At 45.3% G+C, this 13,436-nt stretch overlaps 17 non-coding genes and 38 pseudogenes across 17 annotated transcripts; all 55 read left to right on the top strand.

Annotated features, from left to right (window-relative positions):
* The first annotated feature begins 119 nt into the window (after positions 1–119).
* On the top strand, positions 120–238 carry LOC132878116 (5S ribosomal RNA; annotated as a pseudogene).
* Positions 239–360: 122 nt separating this feature from the next.
* Positions 361–479, top strand: LOC132878350 (5S ribosomal RNA; annotated as a pseudogene).
* A 112-nt stretch (positions 480–591) lies between these two features.
* On the top strand, positions 592–710 carry LOC132879910 (5S ribosomal RNA; annotated as a pseudogene).
* A 194-nt stretch (positions 711–904) lies between these two features.
* LOC132880142 (5S ribosomal RNA) lies at positions 905–1,023 on the top strand (annotated as a pseudogene).
* A 117-nt stretch (positions 1,024–1,140) lies between these two features.
* LOC132876390 (5S ribosomal RNA) lies at positions 1,141–1,259 on the top strand. Its single transcript, XR_009652109.1, has one exon. It is a non-coding gene; the product is annotated as a 5S ribosomal RNA (ribosomal RNA).
* Positions 1,260–1,381: 122 nt separating this feature from the next.
* On the top strand, positions 1,382–1,490 carry LOC132881231 (5S ribosomal RNA; annotated as a pseudogene).
* A 112-nt stretch (positions 1,491–1,602) lies between these two features.
* On the top strand, positions 1,603–1,721 carry LOC132879678 (5S ribosomal RNA; annotated as a pseudogene).
* A 117-nt stretch (positions 1,722–1,838) lies between these two features.
* On the top strand, positions 1,839–1,957 carry LOC132876885 (5S ribosomal RNA). The gene has a single exon (XR_009652583.1). It is a non-coding gene; the product is annotated as a 5S ribosomal RNA (ribosomal RNA).
* A 117-nt stretch (positions 1,958–2,074) lies between these two features.
* LOC132878349 (5S ribosomal RNA) lies at positions 2,075–2,193 on the top strand (annotated as a pseudogene).
* Positions 2,194–2,427: 234 nt separating this feature from the next.
* LOC132880141 (5S ribosomal RNA) lies at positions 2,428–2,546 on the top strand (annotated as a pseudogene).
* Positions 2,547–2,663: 117 nt separating this feature from the next.
* Positions 2,664–2,782, top strand: LOC132877921 (5S ribosomal RNA). The gene has a single exon (XR_009653580.1). It is a non-coding gene; the product is annotated as a 5S ribosomal RNA (ribosomal RNA).
* A 122-nt stretch (positions 2,783–2,904) lies between these two features.
* On the top strand, positions 2,905–3,023 carry LOC132878348 (5S ribosomal RNA; annotated as a pseudogene).
* Positions 3,024–3,135: 112 nt separating this feature from the next.
* LOC132879677 (5S ribosomal RNA) lies at positions 3,136–3,254 on the top strand (annotated as a pseudogene).
* A 117-nt stretch (positions 3,255–3,371) lies between these two features.
* On the top strand, positions 3,372–3,490 carry LOC132876884 (5S ribosomal RNA). The gene has a single exon (XR_009652582.1). It is a non-coding gene; the product is annotated as a 5S ribosomal RNA (ribosomal RNA).
* A 127-nt stretch (positions 3,491–3,617) lies between these two features.
* On the top strand, positions 3,618–3,736 carry LOC132876883 (5S ribosomal RNA). Its single transcript, XR_009652581.1, has one exon. It is a non-coding gene; the product is annotated as a 5S ribosomal RNA (ribosomal RNA).
* Positions 3,737–3,858: 122 nt separating this feature from the next.
* LOC132879573 (5S ribosomal RNA) lies at positions 3,859–3,977 on the top strand (annotated as a pseudogene).
* Positions 3,978–4,089: 112 nt separating this feature from the next.
* Positions 4,090–4,208, top strand: LOC132879676 (5S ribosomal RNA; annotated as a pseudogene).
* A 117-nt stretch (positions 4,209–4,325) lies between these two features.
* On the top strand, positions 4,326–4,444 carry LOC132876377 (5S ribosomal RNA). Its single transcript, XR_009652097.1, has one exon. It is a non-coding gene; the product is annotated as a 5S ribosomal RNA (ribosomal RNA).
* Positions 4,445–4,566: 122 nt separating this feature from the next.
* Positions 4,567–4,675, top strand: LOC132881230 (5S ribosomal RNA; annotated as a pseudogene).
* A 112-nt stretch (positions 4,676–4,787) lies between these two features.
* Positions 4,788–4,906, top strand: LOC132879675 (5S ribosomal RNA; annotated as a pseudogene).
* A 117-nt stretch (positions 4,907–5,023) lies between these two features.
* Positions 5,024–5,142, top strand: LOC132876882 (5S ribosomal RNA). The gene has a single exon (XR_009652580.1). It is a non-coding gene; the product is annotated as a 5S ribosomal RNA (ribosomal RNA).
* Positions 5,143–5,259: 117 nt separating this feature from the next.
* LOC132878347 (5S ribosomal RNA) lies at positions 5,260–5,378 on the top strand (annotated as a pseudogene).
* Positions 5,379–5,582: 204 nt separating this feature from the next.
* LOC132880140 (5S ribosomal RNA) lies at positions 5,583–5,701 on the top strand (annotated as a pseudogene).
* Positions 5,702–5,818: 117 nt separating this feature from the next.
* On the top strand, positions 5,819–5,937 carry LOC132877920 (5S ribosomal RNA). The gene has a single exon (XR_009653579.1). It is a non-coding gene; the product is annotated as a 5S ribosomal RNA (ribosomal RNA).
* Positions 5,938–6,059: 122 nt separating this feature from the next.
* On the top strand, positions 6,060–6,178 carry LOC132878346 (5S ribosomal RNA; annotated as a pseudogene).
* Positions 6,179–6,290: 112 nt separating this feature from the next.
* On the top strand, positions 6,291–6,409 carry LOC132879673 (5S ribosomal RNA; annotated as a pseudogene).
* Positions 6,410–6,526: 117 nt separating this feature from the next.
* On the top strand, positions 6,527–6,645 carry LOC132876881 (5S ribosomal RNA). Its single transcript, XR_009652579.1, has one exon. It is a non-coding gene; the product is annotated as a 5S ribosomal RNA (ribosomal RNA).
* Positions 6,646–6,772: 127 nt separating this feature from the next.
* Positions 6,773–6,891, top strand: LOC132876880 (5S ribosomal RNA). The gene has a single exon (XR_009652578.1). It is a non-coding gene; the product is annotated as a 5S ribosomal RNA (ribosomal RNA).
* Positions 6,892–7,080: 189 nt separating this feature from the next.
* On the top strand, positions 7,081–7,199 carry LOC132880139 (5S ribosomal RNA; annotated as a pseudogene).
* A 117-nt stretch (positions 7,200–7,316) lies between these two features.
* On the top strand, positions 7,317–7,435 carry LOC132876879 (5S ribosomal RNA). The gene has a single exon (XR_009652577.1). It is a non-coding gene; the product is annotated as a 5S ribosomal RNA (ribosomal RNA).
* Positions 7,436–7,554: 119 nt separating this feature from the next.
* LOC132880138 (5S ribosomal RNA) lies at positions 7,555–7,673 on the top strand (annotated as a pseudogene).
* A 117-nt stretch (positions 7,674–7,790) lies between these two features.
* LOC132876366 (5S ribosomal RNA) lies at positions 7,791–7,909 on the top strand. The gene has a single exon (XR_009652086.1). It is a non-coding gene; the product is annotated as a 5S ribosomal RNA (ribosomal RNA).
* Positions 7,910–8,031: 122 nt separating this feature from the next.
* On the top strand, positions 8,032–8,150 carry LOC132878344 (5S ribosomal RNA; annotated as a pseudogene).
* A 114-nt stretch (positions 8,151–8,264) lies between these two features.
* LOC132879876 (5S ribosomal RNA) lies at positions 8,265–8,383 on the top strand (annotated as a pseudogene).
* A 117-nt stretch (positions 8,384–8,500) lies between these two features.
* LOC132881224 (5S ribosomal RNA) lies at positions 8,501–8,619 on the top strand (annotated as a pseudogene).
* Positions 8,620–8,705: 86 nt separating this feature from the next.
* Positions 8,706–8,824, top strand: LOC132878674 (5S ribosomal RNA; annotated as a pseudogene).
* Positions 8,825–8,946: 122 nt separating this feature from the next.
* LOC132877957 (5S ribosomal RNA) lies at positions 8,947–9,065 on the top strand. Its single transcript, XR_009653614.1, has one exon. It is a non-coding gene; the product is annotated as a 5S ribosomal RNA (ribosomal RNA).
* Positions 9,066–9,177: 112 nt separating this feature from the next.
* LOC132879874 (5S ribosomal RNA) lies at positions 9,178–9,296 on the top strand (annotated as a pseudogene).
* Positions 9,297–9,413: 117 nt separating this feature from the next.
* On the top strand, positions 9,414–9,532 carry LOC132879646 (5S ribosomal RNA; annotated as a pseudogene).
* A 189-nt stretch (positions 9,533–9,721) lies between these two features.
* Positions 9,722–9,840, top strand: LOC132880137 (5S ribosomal RNA; annotated as a pseudogene).
* Positions 9,841–9,957: 117 nt separating this feature from the next.
* Positions 9,958–10,076, top strand: LOC132876877 (5S ribosomal RNA). Its single transcript, XR_009652575.1, has one exon. It is a non-coding gene; the product is annotated as a 5S ribosomal RNA (ribosomal RNA).
* Positions 10,077–10,190: 114 nt separating this feature from the next.
* LOC132880123 (5S ribosomal RNA) lies at positions 10,191–10,309 on the top strand (annotated as a pseudogene).
* A 114-nt stretch (positions 10,310–10,423) lies between these two features.
* On the top strand, positions 10,424–10,542 carry LOC132880122 (5S ribosomal RNA; annotated as a pseudogene).
* Positions 10,543–10,656: 114 nt separating this feature from the next.
* Positions 10,657–10,775, top strand: LOC132879909 (5S ribosomal RNA; annotated as a pseudogene).
* Positions 10,776–10,892: 117 nt separating this feature from the next.
* Positions 10,893–11,011, top strand: LOC132880127 (5S ribosomal RNA; annotated as a pseudogene).
* Positions 11,012–11,123: 112 nt separating this feature from the next.
* LOC132878673 (5S ribosomal RNA) lies at positions 11,124–11,242 on the top strand (annotated as a pseudogene).
* A 122-nt stretch (positions 11,243–11,364) lies between these two features.
* LOC132879029 (5S ribosomal RNA) lies at positions 11,365–11,483 on the top strand (annotated as a pseudogene).
* A 112-nt stretch (positions 11,484–11,595) lies between these two features.
* Positions 11,596–11,714, top strand: LOC132879672 (5S ribosomal RNA; annotated as a pseudogene).
* A 117-nt stretch (positions 11,715–11,831) lies between these two features.
* LOC132876876 (5S ribosomal RNA) lies at positions 11,832–11,950 on the top strand. Its single transcript, XR_009652574.1, has one exon. It is a non-coding gene; the product is annotated as a 5S ribosomal RNA (ribosomal RNA).
* Positions 11,951–12,067: 117 nt separating this feature from the next.
* LOC132876875 (5S ribosomal RNA) lies at positions 12,068–12,186 on the top strand. The gene has a single exon (XR_009652573.1). It is a non-coding gene; the product is annotated as a 5S ribosomal RNA (ribosomal RNA).
* A 164-nt stretch (positions 12,187–12,350) lies between these two features.
* Positions 12,351–12,469, top strand: LOC132880136 (5S ribosomal RNA; annotated as a pseudogene).
* A 117-nt stretch (positions 12,470–12,586) lies between these two features.
* LOC132876874 (5S ribosomal RNA) lies at positions 12,587–12,705 on the top strand. Its single transcript, XR_009652572.1, has one exon. It is a non-coding gene; the product is annotated as a 5S ribosomal RNA (ribosomal RNA).
* Positions 12,706–12,819: 114 nt separating this feature from the next.
* LOC132880121 (5S ribosomal RNA) lies at positions 12,820–12,938 on the top strand (annotated as a pseudogene).
* A 114-nt stretch (positions 12,939–13,052) lies between these two features.
* LOC132879908 (5S ribosomal RNA) lies at positions 13,053–13,171 on the top strand (annotated as a pseudogene).
* A 117-nt stretch (positions 13,172–13,288) lies between these two features.
* Positions 13,289–13,407, top strand: LOC132880125 (5S ribosomal RNA; annotated as a pseudogene).
* The last annotated feature ends 29 nt before the right edge of the window (positions 13,408–13,436 follow it).

Genomic DNA, 13,436 nt, shown 5'->3' with positions numbered 1-13,436 from the left:
CATTTTATTTTGTCTCCTTGCAGAAATCTGTTTGAATTTTCCTTCTGCTCGCAAGGCAAGAATTTTCCTTCTGGTCGCAAGGCAAGGCAAGAAAAACGGCACATTTCCAACTAACTGTTGCTTACGGCCAAACCACTCTGACAACGCCTGATCTTGTCTGATCTCAGAAGCTAAACAGAGTTGGGCCTGGGTAGTACTTGAGTGGGAGACTGCCTAGGAATACCAGGTACTGTAAGCATTTTATTTTGTCTTCTAGCAGAAATCTGTTTGAATTTTCCTTCTGCTCGCAAGGCAAGAATTTTCCTTCTGGGCGCAAGGCAAGGCAAGGCAAGAAAAACGGCACATTTCCAACTAACTGTTGCTTATGGCCAAACCACTCTGACAACGCCTGATCCCGTCTGATGTCAGAAGCTAAACAGAGTTGGGCCTGGTTAGTACTTGAGTGGGAGACTGCCTAGGAATACCAGGTACTGTAAGCATTTTATTTTGTCTTCTTGCAGAAATCTGTTTGAATTTTCCTTCTGGTCGCAAGGCAAGAATTTTCCTTCTGATCGCAAGGCAAGAAAAATGGCACATTTCCAACAAGCTGTTGCTTACGGCCAAACCACTCTAACAACGCCTGATCCTGTCAGATCTCAGAAACTAAACAGAGTTGGGCCTGTTTAGTACTTGAGTGGGAGACTGCCTAGTAATACCAGGTACTGTAAGCATTTTATTTTGTCTTCTTGCAGAAATCTGTTTGAATTTTCCTTCTGCTCGCAAGGCAAGAATTTTCCTTCTGGGCGCAAGGCAAGGCAAGGCAAGGCAAGGCAAGGCAAGGCAAGGCAAGGCAAGGCAAGGCAAGGCAAGGCAAGGCAAGGCAAGGCAAGGCAAGGCAAGGCAAGGCGCACATTTCCAGACTGTTGTTTACGTCCAAACCACTCTGACAATGCCTGATCCTGTCTGATCTGAGAAGCTAAACAGAGTTGGGCCTGGTTAGTACTTGAGTGTGAGACTGCCTAGGAATACCAGGTACTGTAAGCATTTTATTTTGTCTCCTTGCAGAAATCTGTTTGAATTTTCCTTCTGCTCGCAAGGCAAGAATTTTCCTTCTGGTCGCAAGGCAAGGCAAGAAAAACGGCACATTTCCAACTAACTGCTGCTTACGGCCAAACCACTCTGACAACGCCTGATCCCGTCTGATCTCAGAAGCTAAACAGAGTTGGGCCTGGTTAGTACTTGAGTGGGAGACTGCCTAGGAATACCAGGTACTGTAAGCATTTTATTTTGTCTTCTAGCAGAAATCTGTTTGAATTTTCCTTCTGCTCGCAAGGCAAGAATTTTCCTTCTGGTCGCAAGGCAAGGCAAGGCAAGAAAAACGGCACATTTCCAACTAACTGTTGCTTATGGCCAAACCACTCTGACAACGTCTGATGTCAGAAGCTAAACAGAGTTGGGCCTGGTTAGTACTTGAGTGGGAGACTGCCTAGGAATACCAGGTACTGTAAGCATTTTATTTTGTCTTCTTGCAGAAATCTGTTTGAATTTTCCTTCTGTTCGCAAGGCAAGAATTTTCCTTCTGATCGCAAGGCAAGAAAAATGGCACATTTCCAACAAGCTGTTGCTTACGGCCAAACCACTCTGACAACGCCTGATCCTGTCAGATCTCAGAAACTAAACAGAGTTGGGCCTGTTTAGTACTTGAGTGGGAGACTGCCTAGTAATACCAGGTACTGTAAGCATTTTATTTTGTCTTCTTGCAGAAATCTGTTTGAATTTTCCTTCTGCTCGCACGGCAAGAATTTTCCTTCTGGTCGCAAGGCAAGGCAAGAAAAACGGCACATTTCCAACTAACAGTTGCTTATGGCCAAACCACTCTGACAACGCCTGATCCCGTCTGATCTCAGAAGCTAAACAGAGTTGGGCCTGGTTAGTACTTGAGTGGGAGACTGCCTAGGAATACCAGGTACTGTAAGCATTTTATTTTGTCTTCTAGCAGAAATCTGTTTGAATTTTCCTTCTGCTCGCAAGGCAAGAATTTTCCTTCTGGGCGCAAGGCAAGGCAAGAAAAACGGCACATTTCCAACTAACTGTTGCTTATGGCCAAACCACTCTGACAACGCCTGATCCCGTCTGATGTCAGAAGCTAAACAGAGTTGGGCCTGGTTAGTACTTGAGTGGGAGACTGCCTAGGAATACCAGGTACTGTAAGCATTTTATTTTGTCTTCTTGCAGAAATCTGTTTGAATTTTCCTTCTGCTCGCAAGGCAAGAATTTACCTTCTGGGCGCAAGGCAAGGCAAGGCAAGGCAAGGCAAGGCAAGGCAAGGCAAGGCAAGGCAAGGCAAGGCAAGGCAAGGCAAGGCAAGGCAAGGCAAGGCAAGGCAAGGCAAGGCAAGGCAAGGCAAGGCAAGGCAAGGCAAGGCAAGGCGCACATTTCCAGACTGTTGTTTACGTCCAAACCACTCTGACAATGCCTGATCCTGTCTGATCTGAGAAGCTAAACAGAGTTGGGCCTGGTTAGTACTTGAGTGTGAGACTGCCTAGGAATACCAGGTACTGTAAGCATTTTATTTTGTCTCCTTGCAGAAATCTGTTTGAATTTTCCTTCTGCTCGCAAGGCAAGAATTTTCCTTCTGGTCGCAAGGCAAGGCAAGAAAAACGGCACATTTCCAACTAACTGTTGCTTACGGCCAAACCACTCTGACAATGCCTGATCCCGTCTGATCTCAGAAGCTAAACAGAGTTGGGCCTGGTTAGTACTTGAGTGGGAGACTGCCTAGGAATACCAGGTACTGTAAGCATTTTATTTTGTCTTCTAGCAGAAATCTGTTTGAATTTTCCTTCTGCTCGCAAGGCAAGAATTTTCCTTCTGGGCGCAAGGCAAGGCAAGGCAAGAAAAACGGCACATTTCCAACTAACTGTTGCTTATGGCCAAACCACTCTGACAACGCCTGATCCCGTCTGATGTCAGAAGCTAAACAGAGTTGGGCCTGGTTAGTACTTGAGTGGGAGACTGCCTAGGAATACCAGGTACTGTAAGCATTTTATTTTGTCTTCTTGCAGAAATCTGTTTGAATTTTCCTTCTGTTCGCAAGGCAAGAATTTTCCTTCTGATCGCAAGGCAAGAAAAATGGCACATTTCCAACAAGCTGTTGCTTACGGCCAAACCACTCTGACAACGCCTGATCCTGTCAGATCTCAGAAACTAAACAGAGTTGGGCCTGTTTAGTACTTGAGTGGGAGACTGCCTAGTAATACCAGGTACTGTAAGCATTTTATTTTGTCTTCTTGCAGAAATCTGTTTGAATTTTCCTTCTGCTCGCAAGGCAAGAATTTTCCTTCTGGTCGCAAGGCAAGGCAAGAAAAACGGCACATTTCCAACTAACTGTTGCTTATGGCCAAACCACTCTGACAACGCCTGATCCCGTCTGATCTCAGAAGCTAAACAGAGTTGGGCCTGGTTAGTACTTGAGTGGGAGACTGCCTAGGAATACCAGGTACTGTAAGCATTTTATTTTGTCTTCTAGCAGAAATCTGTTTGAATTTTCCTTCTGCTCGCAAGGCAAGAATTTTCCTTCTGGGCGCAAGGCAAGGCAAGGCAAGGCAAGAAAAACGGCACATTTCCAACAAACTGTTGCTTATGGCCAAACCACTCTGACAACGCCTGATCCCGTCTGATCTCAGAAGCTAAACAGAGTTGGGCCTGGTTAGTACTTGAGTGGGAGACTGCCTAGGAATACCAGGTACTGTAAGCATTTTATTTTGTCTTCTAGCAGAAATCTGTTTGAATTTTCCTTCTGCTCGCAAGGCAAGAATTTTCCTTCTGGGCGCAAGGCAAGGCAAGGCAAGAAAAACGGCACATTTCCAACTAACTGTTGCTTATGGCCAAACCACTCTGACAACGCCTGATCCCGTCTGATGTCAGAAACTAAACAGAGTTGGGCCTGGTTAGTACTTGAGTGGGAGACTGCCTAGGAATACCAGGTACTGTAAGCATTTTATTTTGTCTTCTTGCAGAAATCTGTTTGAATTTTCCTTCTGGTCGCAAGGCAAGAATTTTCCTTCTGATCGCAAGGCAAGAAAAATGGCACATTTCCAACAAGCTGTTGCTTACGGCCAAACCACTCTGACAACGCCTGATCCTGTCAGATCTCAGAAACTAAACAGAGTTGGGCCTGTTTAGTACTTGAGTGGGAGACTGCCTAGTAATACCAGGTACTGTAAGCATTTTATTTTGTCTTCTTGCAGAAATCTGTTTGAATTTTCCTTCTGCTCGCAAGGCAAGAATTTTCCTTCTGGTCGCAAGGCAAGGCAAGAAAAACGGCACATTTCCAACTAACTGCTGCTTACGGCCAAACCACTCTGACAACGCCTGATCCCGTCTGATCTCAGAAGCTAAACAGAGTTGGGCCTGGTTAGTACTTGAGTGGGAGACTGCCTAGGAATACCAGGTACTGTAAGCATTTTATTTTGTCTTCTAGCAGAAATCTGTTTGAATTTTCCTTCTGCTCGCAAGGCAAGAATTTTCCTTCTGGTCGCAAGGCAAGGCAAGGCAAGAAAAACGGCACATTTCCAACTAACTGTTGCTTATGGCCAAACCACTCTGACAACGTCTGATGTCAGAAGCTAAACAGAGTTGGGCCTGGTTAGTACTTGAGTGGGAGACTGCCTAGGAATACCAGGTACTGTAAGCATTTTATTTTGTCTTCTTGCAGAAATCTGTTTGAATTTTCCTTCTGTTCGCAAGGCAAGAATTTTCCTTCTGATCGCAAGGCAAGAAAAATGGCACATTTCCAACAAGCTGTTGCTTACGGCCAAACCACTCTGACAACGCCTGATCCTGTCAGATCTCAGAAACTAAACAGAGTTGGGCCTGTTTAGTACTTGAGTGGGAGACTGCCTAGTAATACCAGGTACTGTAAGCATTTTATTTTGTCTTCTTGCAGAAATCTGTTTGAATTTTCCTTCTGCTCGCACGGCAAGAATTTTCCTTCTGGTCGCAAGGCAAGGCAAGAAAAACGGCACATTTCCAACTAACAGTTGCTTATGGCCAAACCACTCTGACAACGCCTGATCCCGTCTGATCTCAGAAGCTAAACAGAGTTGGGCCTGGTTAGTACTTGAGTGGGAGACTGCCTAGGAATACCAGGTACTGTAAGCATTTTATTTTGTCTTCTAGCAGAAATCTGTTTGAATTTTCCTTCTGCTCGCAAGGCAAGAATTTTCCTTCTGGGCGCAAGGCAAGGCAAGAAAAACGGCACATTTCCAACTAACTGTTGCTTATGGCCAAACCACTCTGACAACGCCTGATCCCGTCTGATGTCAGAAGCTAAACAGAGTTGGGCCTGGTTAGTACTTGAGTGGGAGACTGCCTAGGAATACCAGGTACTGTAAGCATTTTATTTTGTCTTCTTGCAGAAATCTGTTTGAATTTTCCTTCTGCTCGCAAGGCAAGAATTTACCTTCTGGGCGCAAGGCAAGGCAAGGCAAGGCAAGGCAAGGCAAGGCAAGGCAAGGCAAGGCAAGGCAAGGCAAGGCAAGGCAAGGCAAGGCAAGGCAAGGCAAGGCAAGGCAAGGCAAGGCGCACATTTCCAGACTGTTGTTTACGTCCAAACCACTCTGACAATGCCTGATCCTGTCTGATCTGAGAAGCTAAACAGAGTTGGGCCTGGTTAGTACTTGAGTGTGAGACTGCCTAGGAATACCAGGTACTGTAAGCATTTTATTTTGTCTCCTTGCAGAAATCTGTTTGAATTTTCCTTCTGCTCGCAAGGCAAGAATTTTCCTTCTGGTCGCAAGGCAAGGCAAGAAAAACGGCACATTTCCAACTAACTGTTGCTTACGGCCAAACCACTCTGACAATGCCTGATCCCGTCTGATCTCAGAAGCTAAACAGAGTTGGGCCTGGTTAGTACTTGAGTGGGAGACTGCCTAGGAATACCAGGTACTGTAAGCATTTTATTTTGTCTTCTAGCAGAAATCTGTTTGAATTTTCCTTCTGCTCGCAAGGCAAGAATTTTCCTTCTGGGCGCAAGGCAAGGCAAGGCAAGAAAAACGGCACATTTCCAACTAACTGTTGCTTATGGCCAAACCACTCTGACAACGCCTGATCCCGTCTGATGTCAGAAGCTAAACAGAGTTGGGCCTGGTTAGTACTTGAGTGGGAGACTGCCTAGGAATACCAGGTACTGTAAGCATTTTATTTTGTCTTCTTGCAGAAATCTGTTTGAATTTTCCTTCTGTTCGCAAGGCAAGAATTTTCCTTCTGATCGCAAGGCAAGAAAAATGGCACATTTCCAACAAGCTGTTGCTTACGGCCAAACCACTCTGACAACGCCTGATCCTGTCAGATCTCAGAAACTAAACAGAGTTGGGCCTGTTTAGTACTTGAGTGGGAGACTGCCTAGTAATACCAGGTACTGTAAGCATTTTATTTTGTCTTCTTGCAGAAATCTGTTTGAATTTTCCTTCTGCTCGCAAGGCAAGAATTTTCCTTCTGGTCGCAAGGCAAGGCAAGAAAAACGGCACATTTCCAACTAACTGTTGCTTATGGCCAAACCACTCTGACAACGCCTGATCCCGTCTGATCTCAGAAGCTAAACAGAGTTGGGCCTGGTTAGTACTTGAGTGGGAGACTGCCTAGGAATACCAGGTACTGTAAGCATTTTGTTTTGTCTTCTAGCAGAAATCTGTTTGAATTTTCCTTCTGCTCGCAAGGCAAGAATTTTCCTTCTGGGCGCAAGGCAAGGCAAGGCAAGGCAAGAAAAACGGCACATTTCCAACTAACTGTTGCTTATGGCCAAACCACTCTGACAACGCCTGATCCCGTCTGATCTCAGAAGCTAAACAGAGTTGGGCCTGGTTAGTACTTGAGTGGGAGACTGCCTAGGAATACCAGGTACTGTAAGCATTTTATTTTGTCTTCTAGCAGAAATCTGTTTGAATTTTCCTTCTGCTCGCAAGGCAAGAATTTTCCTTCTGGGCGCAAGGCAAGGCAAGGCAAGGCAAGGCAAGGCAAGGCAAGGCAAGGCAAGGCAAGGCAAGGCAAGGCAAGGCAAGGCAAGGCAAGGCAAGGCAAGGCGCACATTTCCAGACTGTTGTTTACGTCCAAACCACTCTGACAATGCCTGATCCTGTCTGATCTGAGAAGCTAAACAGAGTTGGGCCTGGTTAGTACTTGAGTGTGAGACTGCCTAGGAATACCAGGTACTGTAAGCATTTTATTTTGTCTCCTTGCAGAAATCTGTTTGAATTTTCCTTCTGCTCGCAAGGCAAGAATTTTCCTTCTGGTCGCAAGGCAAGGCAAGAAAAACGGCACATTTCCAACTAACTGTTGCTTATGGCCAAACCACTCTGACAACGCCTGATCCCGTCTGATCTCAGAAGCTAAACAGAGTTGGGCCTGGTTAGTACTTGAGTGGGAGACTGCCTAGGAATACCAGGTACTGTAAGCATTTTATTTTGTCTTCTTGCAGAAATCTGTTTGAATTTTCCTTCTGCTCGCAAGGCAAGAATTTTCCTTCTGGGCGCAAGGCAAGGCAAGGCAAGGCAAGGCACACATTTCCAGACTGTTGTTTACGTCCAAACCACTCTGACAATGCCTGATCCTGTCTGATCTGAGAAGCTAAACAGAGTTGGGCCTGGTTAGTACTTGAGTGTGAGACTGCCTAGGAATACCAGGTACTGTAAGCATTTTATTTTGTCTCCTTGCAGAAATCTGTTTGAATTTTCCTTCTGCTCGCAAGGCAAGAATTTTCCTTCTGGTCGCAAGGCAAGGCAAGAAAAACGGCACATTTCCAACTAACTGTTGCTTACGGCCAAACCACTCTGACAACGCCTGATCCCGTCTGATCTCAGAAGCTAAACAGAGTTGGGCCTGGTTAGTACTTGAGTGGGAGACTGCCTAGGAATACCAGGTACTGTAAGCATTTTATTTTGTCTTCTAGCAGAAATCTGTTTGAATTTTCCTTCTGCTCGCAAGGCAAGAATTTTCCTTCTGGGCGCAAGGCAAGGCAAGGCAAGAAAAACGGCACATTTCCAACTAACTGTTGCTTATGGCCAAACCACTCTGACAACGCCTGATCCCGTCTGATGTCAGAAGCTAAACAGAGTTGGGCCTGGTTAGTACTTGAGTGGGAGACTGCCTAGGAATACCAGGTACTGTAAGCATTTTATTTTGTCTTCTTGCAGAAATCTGTTTGAATTTTCCTTCTGGTCGCAAGGCAAGAATTTTCCTTCTGATCGCAAGGCAAGGCAAGAAAAACGGCACATTTCCAGACTATTGCTTATGTCCAAACCACTCTGACAATGCCTGATCCTGTCTGATCTGAGAAGCTAAACAGAGTTGGGCCTGGTTAGTACTTGAGTGGGTGACTGCCTAGGAATACCAGGTACTGTAAGCATTTTATTTTGTCTTCTTGCATAAATCTGTTTGAATTTTCCTTCTGGTCGCAAGGCAAGAATTTTCCTTCTGGTCGCAAGGCAAGGCAAGAAAAACGGCACATTTCCAGCAAACTGTTGCTTATGGCCAAGCCACTCTGACAACGCCTATTCCTGTCTGATTTCAGAAGCTAAACAGAGTTGGGCCTGGTTAGTACTTGAGTGGGAGACTGCCTAGGTATACCAGGTACTGTAAGCATTTTATTTTGTCTTCTTGCAGAAATCTGTTTGCATTTTCCTTCTGGTCGCAAGGCAAGAAAAACGGCACATTTCCAACAAGCTGTTGCTTACGGCCAAACCACTCTGACAACGCCTGATCCTGTCAGATCTCAGAAACTAAACAGAGTTGGGCCTGGTTAGTACTTGAGTGGGAGACTGCCTAGGAATACCAGGTACTGTAAGCATTTTATTTTGTCTTCGTGCAGAAATCTGTTTGAATTTTCCTTCTGGTCGCAAGGCAAGAATTTTCCTTCTGCGCGCAAGGCAAGGCAAGGCAAGAAAAACGGCACATTTCCAGCAAACTGTTGCTTACGGCCAAACCACTCTGACAACGCCTGATCCCGTCTGATTTCAGAAGCTAAACAGAGTTGGGCCTGGTTAGTACTTGAGTGGGAGACTGCCTAGGAATACCAGGTACTGTAAGCATTTTATTTTGTCTTCTTGCAGAAATCTGTTTGAATTTTCCTTCTGGTCGCAAGGCAAGAATTTTCCTTCTGGTCGCAAGGCAAGAAAAACGGCACATTTCCAACAAGCTGTTGCTTACGGCCAAACCACTCTGACAACGCCTGATCCTGTCAGATCTCAGAAACTAAACAGAGTTGGGCCTGTTTAGTACTTGAGTTGGAGACTGCCTAGTAATACCAGGTACTGTAAGCATTTTATTTTGTCTTCTTGCAGAAATCTGTTTGAATTTTCCTTCTGGTCGCAAGGCAAGAATTTTCCTTCTGGTCGCAAGGCAAGGCAAGAAAAACGGCACATTTCCAACTAACTGTTGCTTATGGCCAAACCACTCTGACAACGCCTGATCCTGTCTGATCTCAGAAGCTAAACAGAGTTGGTCCTCGTTAGTACTTGAGTGGGAGACTGCCTAGGAATACCAGGTACTGTAAGCATTTTATTTTGTCTTCTTGCAGAAATCTGTTTGAATTTTCCTTCTGCTCGCAAGGCAAGAATTTTCCTTCTTTGCGCAAGGCAAGGCAAGGCAAGGCAAGGCAAGGCAAGGCAAGGCAAGGCAAGGCAAGGCAAGGCAAGGCAAGGCAAGGCAAGGCAAGGCAAGGCAAGGCGCACATTTCCAGACTGTTGTTTACGTCCAAACCACTCTGACAATGCCTGATCCTGTCTGATCTGAGAAGCTAAACAGAGTTGGGCCTGGTTAGTACTTGAGTGTGAGACTGCCTAGGAATACCAGGTACTGTAAGCATTTTATTTTGTCTTCTTGCAGAAATCTGTTTGAATTTTCCTTCTGGTCGCAAGGCAAGAATTTTCCTTCTGGTCGCAAGGCAAGGCAAGAAAAACGGCACATTTCCAACTAACTGTTGCTTATGGCCAAACCACTCTGACAACGCCTGATCCCGTCTGATCTCAGAAGCTAAACAGAGTTGGGCCTGGTTAGTACTTGAGTGGGAGACTGCCTAGGAATACCAGGTACTGTAAGCATTTTATTTTGTCTTCTTGCAGAAATCTGTTTGAATTTTCCTTCTGCTCGCAAGGCAAGAATTTTCCTTCTGGGCGCAAGGCAAGGCAAGAAATACGGCACATTTCCAGACTATTGCTTATGTCCAAACCGCTCTGACAATGCCTGATCCTGTCTGATCTGAGAAGCTAAACAGAGTTGGTCCTGGTTAGTACTTGAGTGGGAGACTGCCTAGGAATACCAGGTACTGTAAGCATTTTATTTTGTCTTCTTGCAGAAATCTGTTTGAGTTTTCCTTCTGGTCGCAAGGCAAGAATTTTCCTTCTGGGCGCAAGGCAAGGCAAGAAATACGGCACATTTCCAGACTATTGCTTATGTCCAAACCGCTCTGACAATGCCTGATCCTGTCTGATCTGAGAAGCTAAACAGAGTTGGTCCTGGTTAGTACTTGAGTGGGAGACTGCCTAGGAATACCAGGTACTGTAAGCATTTTATTTTGTCTTCTTGCAGAAATCTGTTTGAGTTTTCCTTCTGGTCGCAAGGCAAGAATTTTCCTTCTGGGCGCAAGGCAAGGCAAGAAATACGGCACATTTCCAGAGTATTGCTTATGTCCAAACCACTCTGACAATGCCTGATCCTGTCTGATCTGAGAAGCTAAACAGAGTTGGGCCTGGTTAGTACTTGAGTGGGCGACTGCCTAGGAATACCAGGTACTGTAAGCATTTTATTTTGTCTTCTTGCAGAAATCTGTTTGAATTTTCCTTCTGGTCGCAAGGCAAGAATTTTCCTTCTGGTCGCAAGGCAAGGCAAGAAAAACGGCACATTTCCAGCAAACTGTTGCTTATGGCCAAACCACTCTGACAACGCCTATTCCTGTCTGATTTCAGAAGCTGAACAGAGTTGGGCCTGGTTAGTACTTGAGTGGGAGACTGCCTAGGAATACCAGGTACTGTAAGCATTTTATTTTGTCTTCTTGCAGAAATCTGTTTGCATTTTCCTTCTGGTCGCAAGGCAAGAATTTTCCTTCTGGTCGCAAGGCAAGAAAAACGGCACATTTCCAACAAGCTGTTGCTTACGGCCAAACCACTCTGACAACGCCTGATCCTGTCAGATCTCAGAAACTAAACAGAGTTGGGCCTGGTTAGTACTTGAGTGGGAGACTGCCTAGGAATACCAGGTACTGTAAGCATTTTATTTTGTCTTCTTGCAGAAATCTGTTTGAATTTTCCTTCTGGTCGCAAGGCAAGAATTTTCCTTCTGCGCGCAAGGCAAGGCAAGGCAAGAAAAACGGCACATTTCCAGCAAACTGTTGCTTACGGCTAAACCACTCTGACAACGCCTGATCCTGTCTGATTTCAGAAGCTAAACAGAGTTGGGCCTGGTTAGTACTTGAGTGGGAGACTGCCTAGGAATACCAGGTACTGTAAGCATTTTATTTTGTCTTCTTGCAGAAATCTGTTTGAATTTTCCTTCTGGTCGCAAGGCAAGAATTTTCCTTCTGGTCGCAAGGCAAGAAAAACGGCACATTTCCAACAAGCTGTTGCTTACGGCCAAACCACTCTGACAACGCCTGATCCTGTCAGATCTCAGAAACTAAACAGAGTTGGGCCTGTTTAGTACTTGAGTGGGAGACTGCCTAGTAATACCAGGTACTGTAAGCATTTTATTTTGTCTTCTTGCAGAAATCTGTTTGAATTTTCCTTCTGGTCGCAAGGCAAGAATTTTCCTTCTGGTCGCAAGGCAAGGCAAGAAAAACGGCACATTTCCAACTAACTGTTGCTTATGGCCAAACCACTCTGACAACGCCTGATCCCGTCTGATCTCAGAAGCTAAACAGAGTTGGGCCTGGTTAGTACTTGAGTGGGAGACTGCCTAGGAATACCAGGTACTGTAAGCATTTTATTTTGTCTTCTTGCAGAAATCTGTTTGAATTTTCCTTCTGGTCGCAAGGCAAGAATTTTCCTTCTGGTCTCAAGGCAAGGCAAGAAAAATGGCACATTTCCAACTAACTGTTGCTTATGGCCAAACCACTCTGACAACGCCTGATCCCGTCTGATCTCAGAAGCTAAACAGAGTTGGGCCTGGTTAGTACTTGAGTGGGAGACTGCCTAGGAATACCAGGTACTGTAAGCATTTTATTTTGTCTTCTTGCAGAAATCTGTTTGAATTTTCCTTCTGGTCGCAAGGCAAGAATTTTCCTTCTGGGCGCAAGGCAAGGCAAGGCAAGGCAAGGCAAGGCAAGGCAAGGCAAGGCAAGGCAAGGCAAGGCAAGGCAAGGCACACATTTCCAGACTGTTGTTTACGTCCAAACCACTCTGACAATGCCTGATCCTGTCTGATCTGAGAAGCTAAACAGAGTTGGGCCTGGTTAGTACTTGAGTGTGAGACTGCCTAGGAATACCAGGTACTGTAAGCATTTTATTTTGTCTTCTTGCAGAAATCTGTTTGAATTTTCCTTCTGGTCGCAAGGCAAGAATTTTCCTTCTGGTCGCAAGGCAAGGCAAGAAAAACGGCACATTTCCAACTAACTGTTGCTTATGGCCAAACCACTCTGACAACGCCTGATCCCGTCTGATCTCAGAAGCTAAACAGAGTTGGGCCTGGTTAGTACTTGAGTGGGAGACTGCCTAGGAATACCAGGTACTGTAAGCATTTTATTTTGTCTTCTTGCAGAAATCTGTTTGAATTTTCCTTCTGCTCGCAAGGCAAGAATTTTCCTTCTGGGCGCAAGGCAAGGCAAGAAATACGGCACATTTCCAGACTATTGCTTATGTCCAAACCGCTCTGACAATGCCTGATCCTGTCTGATCTGAGAAGCTAAACAGAGTTGGTCCTGGTTAGTACTTGAGTGGGAGACTGCCTAGGAATACCAGGTACTGTAAGCATTTTATTTTGTCTTCTTGCAGAAATCTGTTTGAGTTTTCCTTCTGGTCGCAAGGCAAGAATTTTCCTTCTGGGCGCAAGGCAAGGCAAGAAATACGGCACATTTCCAGAGTATTGCTTATGTCCAAACCACTCTGACAATGCCTGATCCTGTCTGATCTGAGAAGCTAAACAGAGTTGGGCCTGGTTAGTACTTGAGTGGGCGACTGCCTAGGAATACCAGGTACTGTAAGCATTTTATTTTGTCTTCTTGCAGAAATCTGTTTGAATTTTCCTTCTGGTCGCAAGGCAAGAATTTTCCTTCTGGTCGCAAGGCAAGGCAAGAAAAACGGCACATTTCCAGCAAACTGTTGCTTATGGCCAAACCACTCTGACAACGCCTATTCCTGTCTGATTTCAGAAGCTGAACAGAGTTGGGCCTGGTTAGTACTTGAGTGGGAGACTGCCTAGGAATACCAGGTACTGTAAGCATTTTATTTTGTCTTCTTGCAGAAATCTGT

This window comes from Neoarius graeffei, assembly GCF_027579695.1.
Source record: "Neoarius graeffei isolate fNeoGra1 chromosome 18 unlocalized genomic scaffold, fNeoGra1.pri SUPER_18_unloc_1, whole genome shotgun sequence".
NCBI classification, from domain to species: domain Eukaryota; kingdom Metazoa; phylum Chordata; class Actinopteri; order Siluriformes; family Ariidae; genus Neoarius; species Neoarius graeffei.
This window is presented reverse-complemented; position numbering and strand designations above follow the sequence as displayed.